This window comes from Natator depressus, chromosome 10 (assembly GCF_965152275.1).
Source record: "Natator depressus isolate rNatDep1 chromosome 10, rNatDep2.hap1, whole genome shotgun sequence".
In the NCBI taxonomy this organism is placed as follows: Eukaryota; Metazoa; Chordata; order Testudines; family Cheloniidae; genus Natator; species Natator depressus.
In genome coordinates, this window is record NC_134243.1 from 80419103 (window position 1) to 80439906 (window position 20804).

General features: G+C 47.2%; 1 long non-coding RNA gene across 1 annotated transcript in view; it reads left to right on the plus strand.

Annotated features, from left to right (window-relative positions):
* The first annotated feature begins 469 nt into the window (after positions 1 to 469).
* LOC141994596 (uncharacterized) overlaps positions 470 to 20804 on the plus strand; it is a 40042-nt gene continuing 19707 nt past the window's right edge. The window contains exon 1 of the long non-coding RNA XR_012641180.1: positions 470 to 1094. This is a non-coding gene — a long non-coding RNA (uncharacterized LOC141994596). The remainder of the gene's footprint in view (positions 1095 to 20804) is intronic.

The window sequence follows — 20804 nt, forward strand, 5'->3', positions numbered from 1 at the left end:
CACCCAATGAAATTAAAGGAAGTCATTTCTCATATAATGCAAATTTAACCGCTGGAACTCACTGCTATAAGATCTGAGGCTAAGACTGTGGTAGGATTCAAAACTGGCTTGTTTTCTTAGAGCATAGGAATATCAGCAATAATGATATATGCACAGCTAAACTAACTGATAAAATGTGAAATGGATATACATCCTCATGCCTTGGGGCATAAGCCAACTACCATAATCACTGGGATTAGAAATAACTGTCCTTATGCGCAGTGAGAACAGCCAAAGTCCCTGTTCTGTTAAGGACAGGGAGCCCAGACCCTGAATTAGGGGGCCAAACTCACCCTCATCTGGGGATTTGAGTTTACTGATAATTCAGTAGTAACACCACACCTGCAGAGCTGTCCCTAGGGTTTCCTTGCAGGAGCTCCTATGTTCTCACATCTCGTTCCTTCTTCCTCCTCACTCATACCCAGGAGAGAGTGAATGGCCCACAGCTCGACAGCGAGTCAGCAGCACTTCAGCAGGGGTCTGCTAACCAGGTGGATCTGCAGAAGACTCCTCTCCTTTCACACCGCCACAGCCAGGTTATTTCATAATTGGCTACTATGGGATTAATTGCGCCTTTCTCCTAAGCATCTGGCACTGGCCACTGTCTGAGACTGGATAATGGACGAGGTGGACCACCGGTCTGATCCTGCCTGGCAATTCCTAGGTGCTTAAATGTTTAACCTTGTTTGCAAATATCTGTTAAAACATGGGATCTCTTCATCACCATCCTAAGACAGAGGTGCATACACGCACGCTGGAAATGACTCATCCTGCAATTGTTTGTGTCTCATTTACATGCAGAAAGCTCAGCTTGCCCGAGCTGAGACAGTGCTGACGAACTTATGCAGGCAAAGAGAGATCTTTGTGATGACACCTGGTCACTGTAAGGCTCTCTGATGCTCCAGGGAGAGGGCAGTATAAACAGAGTGGGAATTATAGCTCCAGCAGCTGAAGCCACACACGTCCCAGGATGTTGCAAGCCGGCTCTGATCTACGCACGACGACTGAGAAACGTGAGCCAACAGGAAGACAATGAAGAGGGTTTGTGGCACAGGGTAAGACAGCACTGGAGGAGTAAATGACTATAATGGCACTATATGCTGTGCAGAATTTCAGCTGGCTAATGAAATCAGTCCTTATATGGGGGGGAGGGATAGCACAGTGGTTTGAGCATTGGCCTGCTAAACCCAGGGTTGTGAGTTCAATCCTTGAGGGGGCCATTTAGGGATCTGGTGCAAAAATTGGGGATTGGTCCTGCTTTGAGCAGAGGGTTGGACTAGACAACCTTCTGAGGTCCCTTCCAAACCTGATATTCTGTGATTCCTGAGTAATAACAAGACCTTTTCTTTTCAAGTGCTATGTATGGACATACCAATGAGAGGGAGATCGCCTCTGAATTACAAAGAACCCACCTCATTGGCCACAACCAGGGATCAGCCTTTACTGCGTTATCAGATACATTGAAATACACAGAAATAATTGTGTTTTTAACACCATTCAGATATTAGTTCCTGAGTAATGGCAGTGTAAGGGGAGAGGCCAACCAGAAACCTCATCGGATTCCCAAACAAAACACTTGAAAACACTTTAAGATTTCCTATGAGTTCACAGGGCCAGATTGACTAGAAGTTTTTACCTTGCAGTAAGTGGGTTGGAAATTGCATTTCAGGGGTAAGCTGGCTAATGACATCAATATGGGTAACTATGTAGGACCAACCAAATTAGCTATAATATCTCAGTTACCTCCCGCGTGGGTGTATGGCGACATTCAGCTAGGTGTGGGTAAAGTGCTTTGGTGGAAGGGTCTGTATGCAGAGCCCTGCACGGATACAAAATTTGTCTCCACATCCAAACCATGAACGTGGTCCCCGGCCATAAAGCGACTCTCCGCAGATGTGCAGGGCTCGATCTGTGTGCTGTCCGCTTGCAGTATTGTCATGCCAACATGTTTTAATCTTTGCGAAGTAATTGTGGCCCAATCTTGGATGGACCCCAGGTGTACCGTCTTTGTCACTATGCAAATTACTCTCTGGGTACTTGGATAGTTTCCTCACCATAGCAACCGAGCACCCCATAATCATTAATGAATGTCTCTGTGAGCTAGGCCGCATTAGCCTGGTGTTGCAGGTAGGCAGTTGGGGCACTGGGCAGATGAAGTGACTGGCTCAAAGTCACACAGGGAAGCTAGGAGCTGAACCCAAGGCTCACACACGTCAGTACGGCGCTCTGTGCACTCCCTGCCCAGAATCACAGGTTCCAACGCTTCTCGGGGCTTCACCTTGCTGAGCGCCAGACAGTTCCCTGGGTGAAGACCTTTAGAGGAGACCTTGGACTCTGAGCCCCAGCTCGTCCTGATGGGACACTGAAGATCTCATGGCCATTTGTATCTAAGCAGGGTTCACCCAAATGTTCTTGGCCAAAATTCTCTCTTCCCCACTATGAGTGGGTTGTCTGGCTGGCTCCCACCCAGAGGTGGCTGCAGTTCAGTGGTGCTGTACATTTGTGTGTTGCACAAAGCATTGTGGGACTCACAGCCCTATGGAAATGCCAAGTGCTTACTCATGTCTCTCACTGTGGGCTGATGCACTGCTTCAAATCTGCCACGTATGAACCAAATGGCTTTTTTAGCTCTTCTGAGATTTGTATTAGTTTTAATGTCGACAGTGTTTGCGGACACAAAGCACTATAGTGCGCACGCTATGGAACTGGCAGGGTTCCTGCAAACAAACATGCATGCCTTTTGCAGCGTTACATATGTCTTGTCAGAACGAACCTGATTGCTGAACAAACACACTCCTCTTTGGCGGGGAGTTGCCAGAGCTGGGAGTGAAAGCTGCAGAATACAACCTGGCATGCTCCCGTTAGATGGCAGGCTAGTGGTCGGGGCAGCTGCGGTCCCCATCTAAACTGAGCTTAGTGCTGAGAGTCTCGTGGTGGTTGGAGACCTGGGCGAGCATCAGCCCTGCAAGCTCTGATAACCTCCCTCTCCTAAAAAGGACAGTGCTGGGCTTGGTGATATTTTAATTGGTACCATTCTGGGCAGTTGTTCTGTAAATGTGCCTGATGGCAAATGACGTGCTTTTCACTTCGTTTTGCCTGTACTTGAATTCAAAGAGTGCGTGGCTTGGGCTGCCTTTTGCCTTTCCAATACGGCATTCTTCTCTTTCATCCTGACAAGAAGGTGAGCATCACAACCAGACTAATATGAACCAGATGGTTGGAGAGAGCTCTGCAAGGGGGAACAGAAGCAGCCTCAAGGTCACTGCTGACATGATGAATACTAAGTGGCGCACATCTCAGCCCTGGCAATGAAAAATTAATGAATTTCTTCCTCTCCATCTCCACACGCTCAATCAGCTGCCATTTTCTTCACCTCTCCAGCTCATCGGGCGTTCCCGTTGGATTAGGGAATAAATGATTAAAAGAGATTAAAGTTGTTGCATGAAATCAGTGCTGCTCTAAATACTAGAATATCATTGCATGGTTGGCTGGGTGGTGGTGGTGGGGGGGGTTGTTTGCTTTTATTTAAACAAACAACCAGGGTACCAGGAGTGAGAACAAAGATGGAGCAGAGGCAAAGGATTCTAACTGCCAGACCATTTGGTTTAATAAAGCTCCGAGCTGTCGTGACTCTGGGAGGGTTAAGATTACTCATCTCTGGACCTGCTGTATGTCTTTCTAATGCAGCACTGAAGCTGTTTTATTAATAATCAAGCTTGGGAAATCATCACAGGTTCTCATGCTAACTAGAACTAAATGCCAAGGTGGGAGATTTAATGAGCAAAGCTGTTCCGATTGTGGGACAGTGTTTAAACAATTGGGGGCAGGTTTTTCAAAGGTGTGATGGAAGTCTGGCTTTTTAAAAATGGACAAAACGTCTCTTGGGACCCAATTCTGTCACGTTTGTTGTATTTGGCTGGTGACTGTATGTGCTTGGCCAGAAAGTGGGTGCACTGGATCCCCAGCCAATGGTGCTGGCCCTAAGCACAGTCCTCCTGTGCAGATAACTTGTGCACCTGGCATGGGATGGCATGGTTGGGGGAAGGCAGAATGGGGCCGGCCAAGGGGTATAAGGCACCCAGTCTGGCAAGACACCTCCATCCTAAAACAGATGGACGAGAGCTCCTTGAAAATTTCCAGATGAAACAGTTTTCCACTGGAAAATGTTGCTTTGACACATTTGAAAGGTTTTGTGGGATGTATCGATTTCCTCTAAACTTCTGATGGAGAGTTATCAAAATGAATGATTTTGATCAGGTCACAAGGTTTCACGTAGCTACCATCCATATTTTGACGTCTGTACTATAAATTATAATCTAACGAACAGGAAAGTTGGGAGGACAAAGCCAAACGTTTCAAGACAGTCACTTCGATGGTTCCAAAACAAAGTATTTCAGAAGTTTTGTTTCTTGGTAAAGTTCATCTCTTCCCTCCCGTTTGGGACAAAAGCAAAATTTCAAATGTCGGAATTTCCCAGATGGGACATTTGGATTCCCAGCCAGCTCTGCTCTGGGTCATGTAGCCTGATCCATAGGGCCTGCCCTCTGAAGCCAGCGGACCTGCATTTGGTGCTGGACTTGGGGCAGAACCCATCCATTTACACACTGAAAATCCAGTCAGGCTCCCTGACCCCTAGGTCTGCTGCAGGCCCCGGGCAGCTTACAGCCAGAATACAGCCCTGCATTAAAGAAATGGGATCGTCCCACTCTGCAATCTCTCTCCCTACGTTCAGCTGCCTCTGCCTGTGACAAGAGGCTCAAATGGAGCCTAGCTATGGTTGATTCCCAATGGAGCCTTTATTGCTCCCCCTTTGGGCGATGTCGGTCCTTCCAGACGCAGCCCTAAGTGAGCATCCTGGAGCACCCTGCTGCATGGAGCCAGCCTGCTGCCCTCTGCTGGCCATGGGTGGGTGTGGAGCAGGGACAGGGCCCCACCTCACTCCCAACCCTAGGACGGGCTGGGCACCCCTGGAACAGAGCTTCACTCTCCTGCCCACAGGGGCTCCGGTTCTGCCTGCCCCTTACCTGGGGCACCTAGGGGAGGGGGATGCTTTTTCCACCCCTCTTTTCAATTGTCCCCTGCCCAATGCCCCAAAAGGACCAGGCAGAATCTGGCTCTCCATGATGATGCGTGAGGCAAGTTCCATGGCATATGCTGACTTTGCTTCTGCTCATTTTGTCAAATAAACACCAGGGGACAGATTCTCAGCTGGTGTACGCTCCTTTGAAGTCCATGCATCTATGCTGATTTACACCAGCTGATGAGTTGGCCCAGGTTTTTTTTATTTTTCATTGTTAAAGCAACAAGAGTCTTTCAATCAGGTTTCAGAGTAGCAGCCGTGTTAGTCTGTATTCGCAAAAAGAAAAGGAGGACTTGTGGCACCTTAGAGACTAACCCTTTTCTTCTTTCAATCAGGATTTCGATGGAAAACAACCCAAGGTTATATCTGATAATGTAACCCCTGAGCAATGTCTTCCCTTTGTTTGCTTCATTACTGTGATTACATTCTGACTGTAGCATAGCAACAGCTAATTGCTTGATGGTTGCAAAGTGCATAATTCCCTGTATTAAAATTTTATTGAGATGTAATTGTGTTCCTCTTGCAGCAGTGGGTGCTTCAGAGAGACGGAGGATAATGTGGTTAGTTTAGCTTTTGTGAGGTTTGTAACATTGGCCACATCTGGAAAAATATGATTTTTTAAAAAAAATTGCAAACCTTAGAAACCCCCATCTTGGGTTAGCTGCTTCTGGAAGCTTCAGCATTAGTGCAAATGGATTATGGGAAATGTAGCATTTAGTACAGACTAGACATACAGACTTGCTAATGCAAATACTGTTTTCCCCCCCAATATTCTTGCCAGTTTATTCGTGCTGTGTTTCTCCATAATGCAAATCGAGTGAAACAATTAAGTCATAACTGATAAATTAGTCAATGGATTTAATCTCCTCTTCTCTTGTGGAACATCCAGAAACAGACTGTAATTTTCTCAGATATATTCTTCACAACCATCTGACCCAACTGCTTTGGGAATTCCATTTACTGTCTCTGACTTTGTATGCAAAATCCAAAATTGCAGGGGCGCTAGAGAGTGGGTAGGGCACTAGCCACATGGCATTGTTTCTGTCCCCTGAGTAAATGAGTAACTCCTGGAATTGGTTTCCTGTTGGGACTGCTCGTGGAAAGCGAATTCCAGGTTCGCTCTCTGCAAGTTCTTGAGCATGCAGGCTTATAACTCAGTCTCTGAGCTTTTGTGCTATTAAGCCTCAATTGCACTAATGGCTGCAGAGAGCAAATGCTCCGGGGGTGCAAACCTGGCCAAAGCAAATGCTGTAAATGCAGTGCCAGTTGTCTGGCACACTGCATGGCCGCTGCCTGGAATGCCCATTAACGAAGACCATGTACAAATGCTCGGAGCTAATTCCCAGGAGTAGATGGGCTCAGCATGGGGTGGGGAGGGAAGGAATCCATCTTACCTAGGCTGCAGAGTGTAACGAAGCCCCTCTGTAGCGATTAGTGCACCACTGCTGCTCCATGAGGGGCACTAGCTCAGCATAATGCCAGACCTCCTGGTCCTACCACCCACACTCAGCTGCACTGGGACACACTGGGAGTCCCTCTAGAGCTGGGCTCTGGCATGCACAGGGGCACCCCAGTTCCCTCCTCCCCCCTAGAAGAATGGCAGCAGCCCCTTTACATCTGAGGGCCCCCGGCGGCTGTGGAGGAGGGGAGGGACGGCATGGCACCTGAGTGCAGCTGACGGCAGAATGCTGCACGGGAGGCGGGACTTTCCACCGTGCCTTGAGACTGCAGGCGCCTTGGGGCAGGGACAGCTCTTCACTCCCCATCAATGGCCAGGGCCCCTCTCGCTGATGATTTCCATTGGCACCGTCATAGCTCACCAGGGCACAATACTGCCTCTTAGAGCGAGAGCCCACGCAGTGCTGGGGAAAAGACGGGCCAGCTGAGTGGCTGTGGTCGGCAGCGTTATGCCCGCTGAAGCCAGGAAACAGGCATGGATCTAGGGCAATAGGGAGACACGTACTCCCAGGCGAGCTTGCTGCACCTTTGGGAGAGGTCTGTGTTCCGCCCTACGGCTGATAATGAGGGGATGGAGCTGTGGCCGCCCCTCCAGTGCCCAGACACGTTCCCTCTGGGAGGCTGCATGTTACGGGGAGCTCACTGGGACGTCATACCCTCCAGCCTCGCTGGGCACTGCCACTGGGGCACAGACCGTGGCCCGTACTGCTCGTCCGCTGAGCAGCTCTCCTCCAGCCAACATGTTCTCTGTGGGCCTGACTGCCGCCCTCGCTCCTGGTTAGGCTGTGAGCAGGGCCAGCTCCAGGCACCAGCGTTCCAAGCAGGTGCTAGGGACGGCAATTCGGCGGCAGCTTCTCTCTCTCCTGCCGTCCGCGGCAGCAATTCGGTGGCGACTGTTTTTTTCACTGCTTGGGGTGGCAAAAACGGTAGAGCCGGCCCTGGCTGTGAGTTAGCCCCGTTGAAATCAACAGCCTTGGGCCACTCTAATTCGTGCTGTGAGGGGAAGCCCTGTCTCCGGCAGCCCTGGCTACACTGAACACATCTTACCCACACCTGAGGCTTTTCTTGGTTGTCCGTTGGTTTTGCTCTCCCCCTCGGATGTTCTCCCTATCTTAAAAATGACACTTGCCGTATCGCCAACCCCAAGTGTTCCAGCATCATGAACCGGGTCCCAGAAAATCATGAAATTGGCTTCGAAGCCATGAGATTTTTTTTTTCTTTTTTAAATATAAATGTTGAGGTTTTTTCCTTTGCGTTCAGGTTTCTGAGCCTTCAGGGTGCACTTGCTTCATGTTTGCTCTGCAAGGAGTAGAAACTTGTCTGATTTTTTAAATGAAAGCCTAGAGTCTCATGTAATTTCTTAATTCCAATGTCTGTGGCTTTCAGAAAAGCATCAAATACTATAGGATTTGCGATAAAATCACAACCCTTAGCAACCCTGCATTCAGCTGGAAGCGTCTGTTTGTCTGAAGGACGGTCGATCTTGTCAAACTAACTTGATATCTTGTTTTGAGGAGATTACAAGTTTAGTTGATAAAGGTAATAGTGTGGATGTAATAGATTTAGACTTTTGTAAGACATTTGACTTGGTACCACGGGACATTTTGATTAACAAGCTAGAAAGATATAAAATTACCACGCCAGACATGAAATGGATTAAAATGGGCTAACTGATAGGTCTCAAAATGTAATTGTAAATGGGGAATCATCATCGAACAGGAGTGTTGCTAGTAGGGACCTGCAGGGTTCTGTTCTTGGCCTCTATATTTTAATTAATGACCTGGAAGAAAACATAAAATCATCACAGATCAAGTTTGCAGATGACACATAAATTGAGGGAGTGGTAAATAATGAAGAGGACAGGACATTGATCCAGAGCAATCTGGATCACTTGGCAAACTGGGCGCAAGCAAACAAAATACACTTTAAGATGGCTAAATGTAAATGTGTACATCTAGGAACAAAGAAAAGAGGCCATACTAACACGATGGGAATTCTACCCTCAGAAGCAGTGACTCTGAAAAAGATTGTGTAGTCACAGTGGATAATCAGCTGCACGTAAGCTCCTGGTGTGATGCTGTGGCCAAAAGAGCTACTACAATCCTGGGATGCAAAAACAGGGGACTCTCGAGTAGGAGTAGAGAGGTTATTTTACTTCTGTATTTGGGCCTGGTGTGATTGCGGCTGGAATCCTGTGTCCAGTTCTGGTGCCCACAGTTCAAGAAGGATGTTGATAAATTGGAGAGGGTTCAGAGAAGAGCCACGAGAATGATTAAAGGATTAGAAAACCTGCCTCATAGCGATAGATTGAAGGAGCTCAATCGATTTAGCTTAACAAAGAGAAGGTTAAGGGGGGCCATGGTTACAGTCTTTAAGTACCTACGGCAGGAATAAATATTTAATAATGGGCTCTTCAGTCTCGCAAAGAAAGGTCTAACATGATCCAGAGGCTCGAAGTTGTAGCTAGATAAATTCAGACTGGGAATGAGGTGTAACTTTTTAACTGTGAGAGTAAAATTACCAAGGGACGTGGTGGATTCTCCATCACTGATTTTAAAATCAGGGTTGGATGTTTTTCTAAAAGCGCTGCTTTTGGAATTAGTGTGGGGCAGGTCTCTGGCCTGTGCTGTGCAGGAGCTCAGACTAGATGCTCACAAAGAACTCTTCTGGCCTTGGCATCTCTGAATGGGTGTTGGAATGCAAGCACAAAGCATTTGATTGGGCAGATTTTTCCAGTGCTCGGCACCCATAAGTGGAGAGAGATTTTTTTTTTCCCCCTCAGATTGCTCAGTTTCCATTTAGGCATCACAAGGAAATGGCCAGACTTTCAGAAGGGACGGCAGCTGCCAGGGTGACATTTTATGGCCAAATTTTCAAAAAAGCTCTGTACCCACCATGCTCTCTGGAAAATCCAGACCTACATTTCCTTTACAGATGGGACCTGAACCAAAAGCCTGGTTATGGACCCGACAAACTCTGCTGTGGTTTGGATCTGGATCCAAACTTTGCATCCCAAGTTGTCTGTAATTAAGGTTATGTTTTAGTCATGGGTATTTTTAATAAAAGTCATGGATAAGTCACGGGCAGTAAACAAAAATTCACGGCTCATGACCTGTCCGTGACTTGTACTATATACCCCTAACTAAAACTTCGGTCGGGGCACTGCAGGTACTGGGGGGGGAGGGGGGGCGGTACAGATGGGGGTGCTGTGGGTGGGGTGACCTGGGACTCCAGCTGGTGCTGAGAGGGGGGTTTGGGGGGGCGTGCTGCCCTGGACCCCTGCCAGTGCTGAGGGGAGGGTGGCAGGGCTGGCAGGCTCCCTACCCAGCTCCATGTGGCTCCCCGGAAGTGGCCGTCATGTCCCTGCAGCTCTTATGGGGAGGGAAGGCCAGAGGGGCTCCAGGCGCAGCCAATGGGAGCTGTGGGGGCGGTACCTGCAGGTAGGAGCAGTGTGCAGAGCCCCCTGGCGGCTCCACCTAGGAACTGCAGGGACATGACGGCCACTTCCGGGGAGCCCGCCCGAGGTAAGCGCTGCCCTGCACCCCAACCTCTTTCCCCAGCTCTGAGCCCCTTCCCACACCCAAACTACTGTTGCTGCTGCTGGGGTGAGGGGGAGTGCAGTGGCCCGGACTGCCCCAGCAGTGGCTGGTGTGGCTGGCCCTGGGGCTGCCTGAGCTGCTCCAGCAGACCCGGAGCCAGCCGCAGAAGTCACAAAGGTCACAGAAAGTCACGGAATCCGTGACTTCTGTGACCTTTGTGACAGCCACGCAGGGTTATCCATAATTTCCTTATTGCAACGGTTTGAAACCTCAAAACTGATCTGCAGCTCTGGATTTCACCAGCCGCTCTGTTAAGGGGAGGCAAAGATCTGCGGCTTTTTGATTCTGCCTCAACCTCTACCAATTAGAAAGGGAAATGTAACCAATATTGATTGCACTGTTCTGTACGGGCCCAATCCAAAGCCCATTGAAGTCAGTGGAAAGATGCCCGTTGACTTTAAAGGGCTTCGGGTCAGGTTTGAAGTCACGTGCAGTAATTAGGTGAATTTGTGCAGACTATTTCATGGCAAACTGTCAATAGTCATTCTTGCCCTTTGACAAATGGAAATGAGGATGTGAAAGCTGCTGAAATGATGTGATCTATCAAACGGCTGCTCTGGATGCTGGAGTATGTCGCTGCCATCCAGGCAAAAATGTCTTTCCAGCCTATTATTAAAAAAAGAAATAAAAGTAGGAATTTGTTGCTGTTACGAACCATGCCACTGTTCTTCAGAAATCCAAATACAGACTGGTGTTTTAAATAAACTGTATTCACTAGTACGGTGGTCGCACAAGGCCTATTCTATTACTAAGTGGCCCCGGTACATAGATGATATTCACTTAAGTAATCAGTCACTGTCAACAAATTACAGGATACGGAGTATGGAATTAGGAAAATGAACTATGGATGTAAAATTCATTTGAAATTCAATTTAGAAGCAACATTAGCTTTCAATTAGTCTGCCCAACTGTTTGAACATCATTTTTTCTATTGGATTTTTATATAAATGTAATTAACCTTTACTGTTAAATTGTTGATTTTGTTGATATAATTATTATGTGACTTCTAATATTTTGCTTGGCTGACATCTAATTAGATGGTGGCTTCAAATTAGAGGAACAAAGACTGCTGGTGACCTCTACCATATTCTCCGGCTCAGTCTGTGTGGGAGGGGGATGGAAAGTGGAAAATCAAACTCGCTAATGCAGATTTAGTGCAAATGAAAATGTGAAGCTAGAAATTAATATACGATTTTGCTTCCAAGCCTTCCTCTGGAAACAAGATAATACAGTAACTCCTACTAGAGCTCCTGCTAGAGATTTTTCAGTTTGCTGACAGTGCTGAAAAGTAATAATGAAAAAATTAATTTCAGGTCAAACAAAACAGTTTGTTTAGTTTTGATTTTGAGCATTTGGGTTATTTTTGCATTTTTAAAAAATAAAACTGAATGAAATTTTTAAGTGAAAAGTGGTTTTTGACCTACAAAACCAAAATATTTTGTTTAGAAGATATTGAAACGAAATATTTTGAGTTTTTTAGAATTATTTTCCCCAAAAAGAAGAACTTGGTGAAACGTTCACAAATTTATTAAATGATTTGGTGTTACTGAATCTGCATTTTTTGCCAAAAAAAGTTTCGGGTGAAACATGTCACCCAGCTCTTGTTCCTACCCTTCCCCACCAGAGTTCGTTCTCCTCCAGGCTTGCTGGATTGATCTGATCAGATACAGGCACTGTGTTGCTTTTTGTAGGCCTCAGGAGTTAGATAATCTAAATCAGGATTATGAAGAATAAATGTTTCCAGTCTTTGGCCCCTGATCCCATAAATTACTCTACAGGGTTGTATCCCTGCACCGGCGTGAGGGCCCATTGAAAGCCATAGCCATTGAAATCAGTGAGGCTCCACAGGGGTGCAGGTATATAGCCACTCACCTAGGAGCAGCGTGTTTGCCCACCCCTGCTCGAGCGCCTCGCCTGCATTAGGGAAGTTTTGCAAAGCTTTCCCACTGTTGCTAAGATCTGTTCATCTCCACCAGGAGTTCCCAGCACAGACAGGGTGTTAGCATTCAACTCAGCTCTAATCACCATGTCAGTTACATCTGCTGTGAGGGGCTGCAGCTTCCTTCATTCCTGCCCTTAAGGCCTCACCCTGCATCCTCAGTTCTCGCACCAGCAAAGAGGGCATTGACAGTCCGTCTTTCTCACTTTGTCTCCCAGCAGTGCTACTCTGTGCACTGCATTGACTAGGTTTCTGTCTGTGATTGGGTTGCGTTCAGAGGGGGGCTTTCCTCACTTTGAACATTCTGTATTTATTCTCTCTGATCTAGTCCCACATCATGTCACACGTGGAGGGTCACCATCAAGTTAAAAAATCGCAGTGCTGAGTTTTAGCTCTTTTCTACTGATGGCAAACCAGCCACTGACTTCAGAAGTGAGGTCACTCCTAATTATCCCTGGGATAAGTGAGGTCAAACTCAGACTCCCGTTGCTCAGATCCTCAGCTGGTGTAAGCCAGCGTAGCTCCCTGGAAGACAACGGTGTCTTGCTGATCTGGACCATCTGAGGATATGCTCTTAAGCATTTTTAAAAGCCCTTGTTTCCTGCTCGTTACTTAGATTGAAATAAAGATATATTTGCCACTGGTATTTTTACTCTTCATTTTCACTCTAGGTTTTTACCGCTAGCGATGACATGACACATTTACTTAAATGTTTGTGGCCATCATGTCCTTGCAGGCCACAAAGAGATTTTAAATACTATCCATCAGGTCATCCAACACAATGACAAGGGGACCAAATCTTCGCAGAGATAGCGCTGTGGAAACTGGCTGCTCTGGAAGGGTTGCATCCAAGACTTTAAAGCTCTGGCTCTAGCACTGGTGATTTGCACGGGCTACTAGCAACCGCAGCCAGCAGTTGGGGACCTGAGCCGCGTGAACTAGTTGAGGCTTACATTTGGGCACTTGATTCAGCATCTGCAAGATTAAATTGTTCCAGAGCAAGTAACAAATTAATGAATTCATCAGGCCTACTGTATGCGGGAGGCTACTTCTCCCGACTTGTTGGAGGTGGCAGAAATGTCCATGAAATGGAACCAGCTCAGTGTGATTAACCTTGAATGGCATCAGAGGCCACCTCTATTACCAACACATACTCTGATGCAAAGAGCACAGGTGCCAGCATCACATGCAGACCTGTCCTTCTGCGTCCATCTGCTTGTGGAAGGCACAGTTGTGTGGTCCAGTTTCTTGTGCAGGTAAATGTCTCTTCTGACCATTGTAGGCGAGCCAGCTATTTTGACACATGAAGGCTCTCTTCCCTCCATACATGGGGAAAGTGATATCTTGCAAGTCCACTAAACTCAGCGACTGAACGAATTGAAGGTGTCCCTGTCAGATGGTGTTGCCTTACACCTGTAAGAAAACCCACGATATCTATTTCACCCGCTCTCCTTCACAACCTGGATCTATTACAGCACCACATTCTGGACATGACCTTGGGCTTTGTCTAGACTGTGATGAAAAGGTGTGATATTAGATTGTGCTAGCTAGTTTGATCTAATGAATGCTTCCTAGTCTGGCCCCAGCCTTTTACTTGATCAGCTGAACATGTGCTAAACTACAGCTTGTCTTGTCCTGACTAGAGTTTAAAGGTATGAGTTGGCTCTGCTAACCAACCACTGGGTTATGTGGACTTGCGAGGTGTCACTCCGCCATGGAGAGCACTGCATGTGTCAGGTTAGTTGGTTTTCTTACAACTGACAGAAGACAAGTATGTGGCCTCTAGCTAGATAATTCAAGACATATTGCCCATGGTAGTCACCATGCTTGGGAGAGCTTTTACTTCTGTCTGGCCACTCTGCAAACTTATCTGTTGGGCTTTTGGTTTGGATCACAGCCTTAGCTTGACAAGAGAAGTTATAGGTTATATCAACAGTCCATCCTGCCACTACTCGTTTCTCTTCTCATAATTATGATTGTGCCCATCTTTAAAGTGCCCATCTTTATGAAGTGCCCATCTTTAAAAAAGGGAAAGAGGAGAATCTGGGGAACTACAGGCCAGTCAGCCTCACCTCAGTCCCTGGAAAAATCATGGAGCAGGGTCCTCAAGGAATCAATTCTGAAGCACTTAGAGGAGAAGAAAGTGATCAGGAACAGTCAGCATGGATTCACCAAGGGCAAGTCAGGCCTCACTAACCTAATTGCCTTCTATGATGAGATAACTGGTTCTGTGGATGAGGGGAAAGTAGTGGATGTGTTATTCCTTGACTTTAACAAAGCTTTTGATACCGTCTCCCACAGTATTCTTGCCAGCAAGTTAAAGACGTATGGGCTGGACGAATGGACTATAAAGTGGATAGAAAGCTGACTAAATCGTCGGGCTCAACGGGTAGTGATCAATGGCTCCATGTCTAGCTGGCAGCCGGTATCAAGCGGAGTGCCCCAAGGGTCGGTCCTGGGGCTGGTTTTGTTCAATATCTTCATTAATGATCTGGAGGATGGCGTGGACTGCACCCTCAACAAGTCTGCAGATGACATTAAACTGGGAGGAGTGGTAGATACACTGGAGGGTAGGCATAGGATACAGAGGGACCTAGTCAAATTAAGGGATTGGGCCAAAAGAAATCTGATGAGGTTCAAGAAGGACAAGTGCAGAGTCCTGCACTTAGGACGGAAGAATCCCATGCACCGCTACAGACTAGGGACCAAATGGCTAGGCAACAGTTCTGCAGAAAAGGACCTAGGGGTGACAGTGGACGAGAAGCTGGATATGAGTCAACAGTGTGCCCTTGTTGCCAAGAAGGCTAACGGCATTTTGGGCTGTATAAGTAGGGGCATTGCCAGCCGATTGAAGGACGTAATCATTCCCCTCTATTCGGCAAGGGTGAGGCCTCATCTGGAGTACTGTGTCCAGTTTTGGGCCCCACACTATAAGAAGGATGTGGAAAAATTGGAAAACGTCCAGCGGAGGGCAACAAAAATGATTAGGGGGCTGGAGCACATGACTTATGAGGAGAGGCTGAGGGAACTGGAATTGTTTAGTTTGTGGAAGAGAAGAATGAGGGGGGATTTGATAGCTGCTTTCAACTACCTGAAAGGGGGTTCCAAAGAGGATGGATCTAGACTGTTCTCAGTGGTAGCAGATGACAGAACAAGGAGTAATGGTCTCAAGTTGCAGTGGGGGAGGTTTAGGTTGGATGTTAGGAAAAACGTTTTCACTAAGAGGGTGGTGAAACACTGGAATGTGTTACCTAGGGAGGTGGTGGAATCTCCTTCCTTAGAGGTTTTTAAGGTCAGGCTTGACAAAGCCCTGGCTGGGATGATTTAGTCGGGGGTTGGTCCTGCTTTGAGCAGGGGGTTGGACTAGATGACCTCCTGAGGTCCCTTCCAACCCTGATATTCTATGATTCTATGAACAGGAGTGGGTGGATGAGGATCTGTGGCCTGCAATGTGCAGGAGACCAGACTAGATGATCATGATAATCCCTTCTGACCTTCAAGTCTATGAGTCAATGATCCTGCAATTGGCTTGGGTCTGTTTGCCCAGAACCAGCTGCAGGCGAGGCGCTTTAACAAGCCACGCAAAGGAGAATCTTACCTTGATATTACAAACTCTGTGATTCTCACTCAGCTTGGCAGAAACCTGTTACATAAAGAAAACCATGTTGCCAAGAGTCAAGCAGATGACATTGTTCTCAGACTTTATTCCATCTTGAGTATTAAAGTCACCCTTACTCTGACGCGCCAATAGATCTCCTGGTAATACTTATCTACTTCCTTCCAGATTGGCAGAGACATTCATTTTGGTTATATCATTCCTGACCTAATCACTGCACCAGGAATAAGTCAAATATAGTATTATTTTAGCGTTGCAAGAGTCACTTTCAAGGTAGGTGGCCATGTACCCATTCTTCAGAGAGGAGTAACATAAAGTAAAGTTTTTCTATTTACATTCCACGTTAATAAAAGTTCTCATTATCCAAAATGGGAAGGCTCATTAGTTTAGGGCAAGATTTTCAAAGGCGTTAAATCTCACCCAAGATGTCTGTGTAAATTATCCAGATTGTAATTTCCTTCCTCCAGTGTAAACCAAAAGAAACTTGAGCTAAGACATGTTCATATAAAATTTATAACAACACTTGCTAGGCTGTCCTCCTGCACAAGACAGCATCATGCTCTTGGCCTTGAATATAGAGACCATATTTGATCTTCTTGACCCACAATGTGCTTTTCTTTAGACCAGGAAAAAGACTAGACTGTTATTGTCATTAAAGGTGGGTCTGTCTTTACTGCAAAAGTGTGTTCTTAATTTGGGTTTTTTCGTTAACTCAGGCTTAACCTAGTAGTGAAGACCAGGCAATGCTGCTTTTAACTTGGGTTAGCAGCTCTGGTTAAGGCCTATAGGAGAGCATAGGGTTGAGCTCAAGTTGTTAACCTGAGTTAAAAGTTGAGTTGCTGTGTCTTCACTGATAGTTTAGCCTGAGTTAAAGAACTAACTAGCTTACCCGAGTTAAGAACATGCCTTTTTTGCAACAAAGGCCTACTCTCTGTGAGCATCCCTCTGGGGGCCCATGCCTTTTTCTGCACAAGCCCAAGGGTGTTCTGGGTAATTTTCCCTTCGGGGCATGGACATACTCAGGTGACTATGACTAACTCATGACTGTCAATCAGTTTTACTCATGGTGGTGGTTGCTCTTATTTATGGTTCATTTATGGTTGTGCCCACGAGACAGTGGTTCCCAACAGAAGAGACTCATCTTTGCCCCAAGAAGTTCGCAGTCTAAAGTCACGTACCAGACACTTTTAATCTTTAAAAGCTGCCTTGTGTCTGGGATGTACCAGATGCTGCCTTGAATTAATTTGTAACCTGTGAGCTGATTTCACCCTCTGCAACAAAAAATTCACTTTCAACTGGGAGGTCTTAGTGGAAGATGGGATGCTGTGACAGCTTGCCTGAGTCTAATCCATTAGGAACTGGATGTGCACCGGTGGGACTGTTTGTTTCAAGACCTTGTCATCACACATCTTAAAGACCCACCCTCTGTGGGGCTTAAGGGCACCCAAGACACCTCTTAGGATTGAGTATACTGCTACACACAAACTTGATCAGTAGGAATGGCTCTGCCAGGAGAGCGTTGCTGTAGAAATGGGCTAAGTGCCACTTGGCCTCTAGTAAAAGTGCAGGATGCTGTGCTGTAAGATTTTCAGGTATATGACCCAGGGATGTGGGACCCAGGGATGTGGAACACAGGTTGGAAAGGTTGAAATTTGGCACATTGGGTGATAGCTGATCTAAGTGCATAATATTGTAATCACACTAAGTCATTGTGGAAAGTCTCATGAATTTTTAGAAGCTTCCTTTGAAGGATGGTTGTTTCGGGAAAACCATTACTAATGTTCCCAGGTCTCAGCTACCAGAGCTGCAGGTGCATTTCTGTACGTGCTCAGGCGGTGAAACGGTTATGGGCTACTGAGCCAAGGATTTTGTTCTTGGTAATATAACACTGGTGACCTGAAACCATATCCAAAGCCTGAAGTTAATGGGAGCCTCTCTACTGACTTCAGTGGGCTTTGGATCAGTCCCTTACGATCTCAGCAATTGATACTGGGCTGCAGATTCTGTCCCCTCTATGTCAGCGACTCACAGTGGACACAGGATGGCTGTGGCTGGAAAACCATTCCCATATGACAGCGGCTCAGCACCCTGTCAGTCAATGGCTCCAGTCTAGTTCCCAGCGACCATGTGTCCTGAAGCCACTATCCCACCATACTTGGCAGCCTTACTGGTCACCCACCTGAGCTAGTTTCCAGATTAAACAAGGAACTTTAATTTCCAGGCATGTCACCTTTCACCGGCACTAAATTCACATTGGCTCTGGGTAGAGAATCATAGAATCATAGAATATCAGGGTTGGAAGGGACCTCAGGAGGTCATCTAGTCCAACCCCCTGCTCAAAGCAGGACCAATCCCCAACTAAATCATCCCAGCCAGGGCTTTGTCAAGCCTGACCTTAAAAATATCTAAGGAAGGAGATTCCACCACCTCCCTAGGTAACGCATTCCAGTGTTTCACCACCCTCCTAGTGAAAAAGTTTTTCCTAATATCCAACCTAAACCTCTCCCACTGCAACTTGAGACCATTACTCCTTGTTCTGTCATCAGCTACCACTGAGAACAGTCTAGATCCATCCTCTTTGGAACCCACTTTCAGGTAGTTGAAAGCAGCTATCAAATCCCCCCTCATTCTTCTCTTCCACAAACTAAACAATCCCAGTTCCCTCAGCCTCTCCTCATAAGTCATGTGTTCCAATCCCCTAATCATTTTTGTTGCCCTCCGCTGGACTCTTTCCAATTTTTCCACATCCTTCTTGTAGTGTGGGGCCCAAAACTGGACACAGTACTCCAGATGAGGCTTCACCAATGTCGAATAGAGGGGAACGATCATGTCCCTCGATCTGCTGGCAATGCCCCTACTTATACATCCCAAAATGCCATTGGCCTTCTTGGCTACAAGGGCACACTGCTGACTCATATCCAGCTTCTTGTCCACTATAACCCCTAGGTCCTTTTCTGCAGAACTGTTGCTGAGCCATTTGGTCCCTAGTCTGTAGCGGTGCATGGGATTCTTCCATCCTAAGTGCAGGACTCTGCACTTGTCCTTGTTGAACCTCATCAGATTTCTTTTGGCCCAATCCTCTAATTTGTCTAGGGCCCTCTGTATCCTATCACCCTCAGCAAGTTTGCAGATGACATTAAATTGGGAGGAGAGGTAAATATGCTGGAGGGTAGGGATAGGATACAGAGGGACCTAGTGTCATCTGCAGACTTGCTGAGGGTGCAATCCACACCATCCTCCAGATCATTTATGAAGATATTGAACAAAACCGGCCCGAGGACCAACCCTTGGGGACTCCACTTGATACCGGCTGCCAACTAGACATGGAGCCATTGATCACTACCTGTTGAGCCCGACAATCTAGCCAACTTTCTATCCACCTTATAGTCCATTCATCCAGCCCATACTTCTTTAACTTGCTGGCAAGAATACTGTGGGAGACTGTGTCAAAAGCTTTGCTAAAGTCAAGGAACAACACGTCCACTGCTTTCCCCTCATCCACAGAGCCAGTTACCTCGTCATAGAAAGAGGCTGCAGGCGAGAATTCCAAGTCTGGTCCTAGAATTAATCCCCCCCCTCCTCCCAGCATACAGGAACTTACTCATCAGAGATGGCAGAAGAGGCAGATGCTACCCAAGAAGCGAAAGCACCGCCAACAGCCTAACTCCACAAAGAAGCCGCAGACGGGTTTATCCTGGCAGCACATCAGCTTGAGGAGCCTGCCGACGGGCCAGATGCTGTTGAGGATGCCAGCAGGCACGCTCTCGCCAAAGCCTGGCGTTCGACTCTTGTAAATGTCACCCAAAGAGAAGGAAGAGCACAGAGCGTGTGGGGCAGATGGGGTCTCCAGCACGGCCTTGGGGGTGGGGGTTGTTTAATAGATAAAATGTTGGGGTAACACTTAATTGAAAAATCACATTGCTGCTGAGTAACAGGGTATTTTATTCTGCCTAGTGTGTATGTGGTATGTGTATTTGTGCCAGCGTCAGACACTTTAAACATATACTAGAAGGAATGTGCATTTGGTCGATTCTCTTCAGTCCCAGGCTAAATAATTACAGAGCTGAGGCTCTCTCTGTGCCACTTCTAATGAGCCCGATGCCTGTTGCTTTGTGTTTGGGATCAAGGGTGCATGCAGAATGGCAGTTCAGAATTATTCAACCCACCCTGCAGATGAGATAACTGAGCCCCCTGTAACGGCAAGGCCCAGATTACAAAGGCACTTGGGTACCTGCCTATCACTAAAATCAGTGGGTGCCAGGCACCTAAACACCTTTGTGAACCAGAGCCTAAGTGCCTTGGCTCAGGGTTACACACAGAGTCTGTGGGAATCCCGAGCTGCTATCTCCCAAACCTCTGCTTTAGCCACAAGGCCGCCCTCCCCTGCCAGCGGGGACAGGGTTCACTGGGGGCTAAGGGAGGGTTTGGGGTAATGGGATTCTCTTTGGTGTATGTGCAACTGTTTGTCACGGACAGTGTCCAATGTGCAGATGCCCGAATTTGCAGGTGTGCTGCAGCAGAGGGGGAGGAATTCGTATTCAGAGAGAGCTACTGAGAAAAGTGACGTGTTGAAAAGTGGTGAGGCGAGTGCTACATCAGGAGAGTCGACAAATCTTCCCTGCTCTGCGTTGCTCTCGTCCTTAACGGGCTCACCTAGCATTGCCGTGGCATAGTTCCTCCTTGGAGAGGAGCATTCTTTCCTTTCCAGTCAACCTGCCTGGGTGTTTGAGCTGTGGAGCCCTATGTCCGCTCACTTCTTCCCATCTGTGCAGAGCATGACGGCATTGGGAGAGACGGGCATACCGGCAGAGGATGGAGGTACGTTGCGAGCCCAGCGGGTGATAAATTAACCCAGTTCCAACGTGTGCTGAGAATCTTCGGTCTGCCTGACGCTCGTGGAAGCAGGAAGGATTTAAAAACCACCACCCATCATAAAGGGAGGCAGCAGGCAAAGACCAGGAGCGCATGGGGGAATGCAGTGTCTTTGTTATGAAGGACCAGGGGGCAGCCAAACTGCAGAGAACCTGGGGTGGGGGGAACTGCACAATCCCCTGTGTGAAGCAGAGGTCTCTT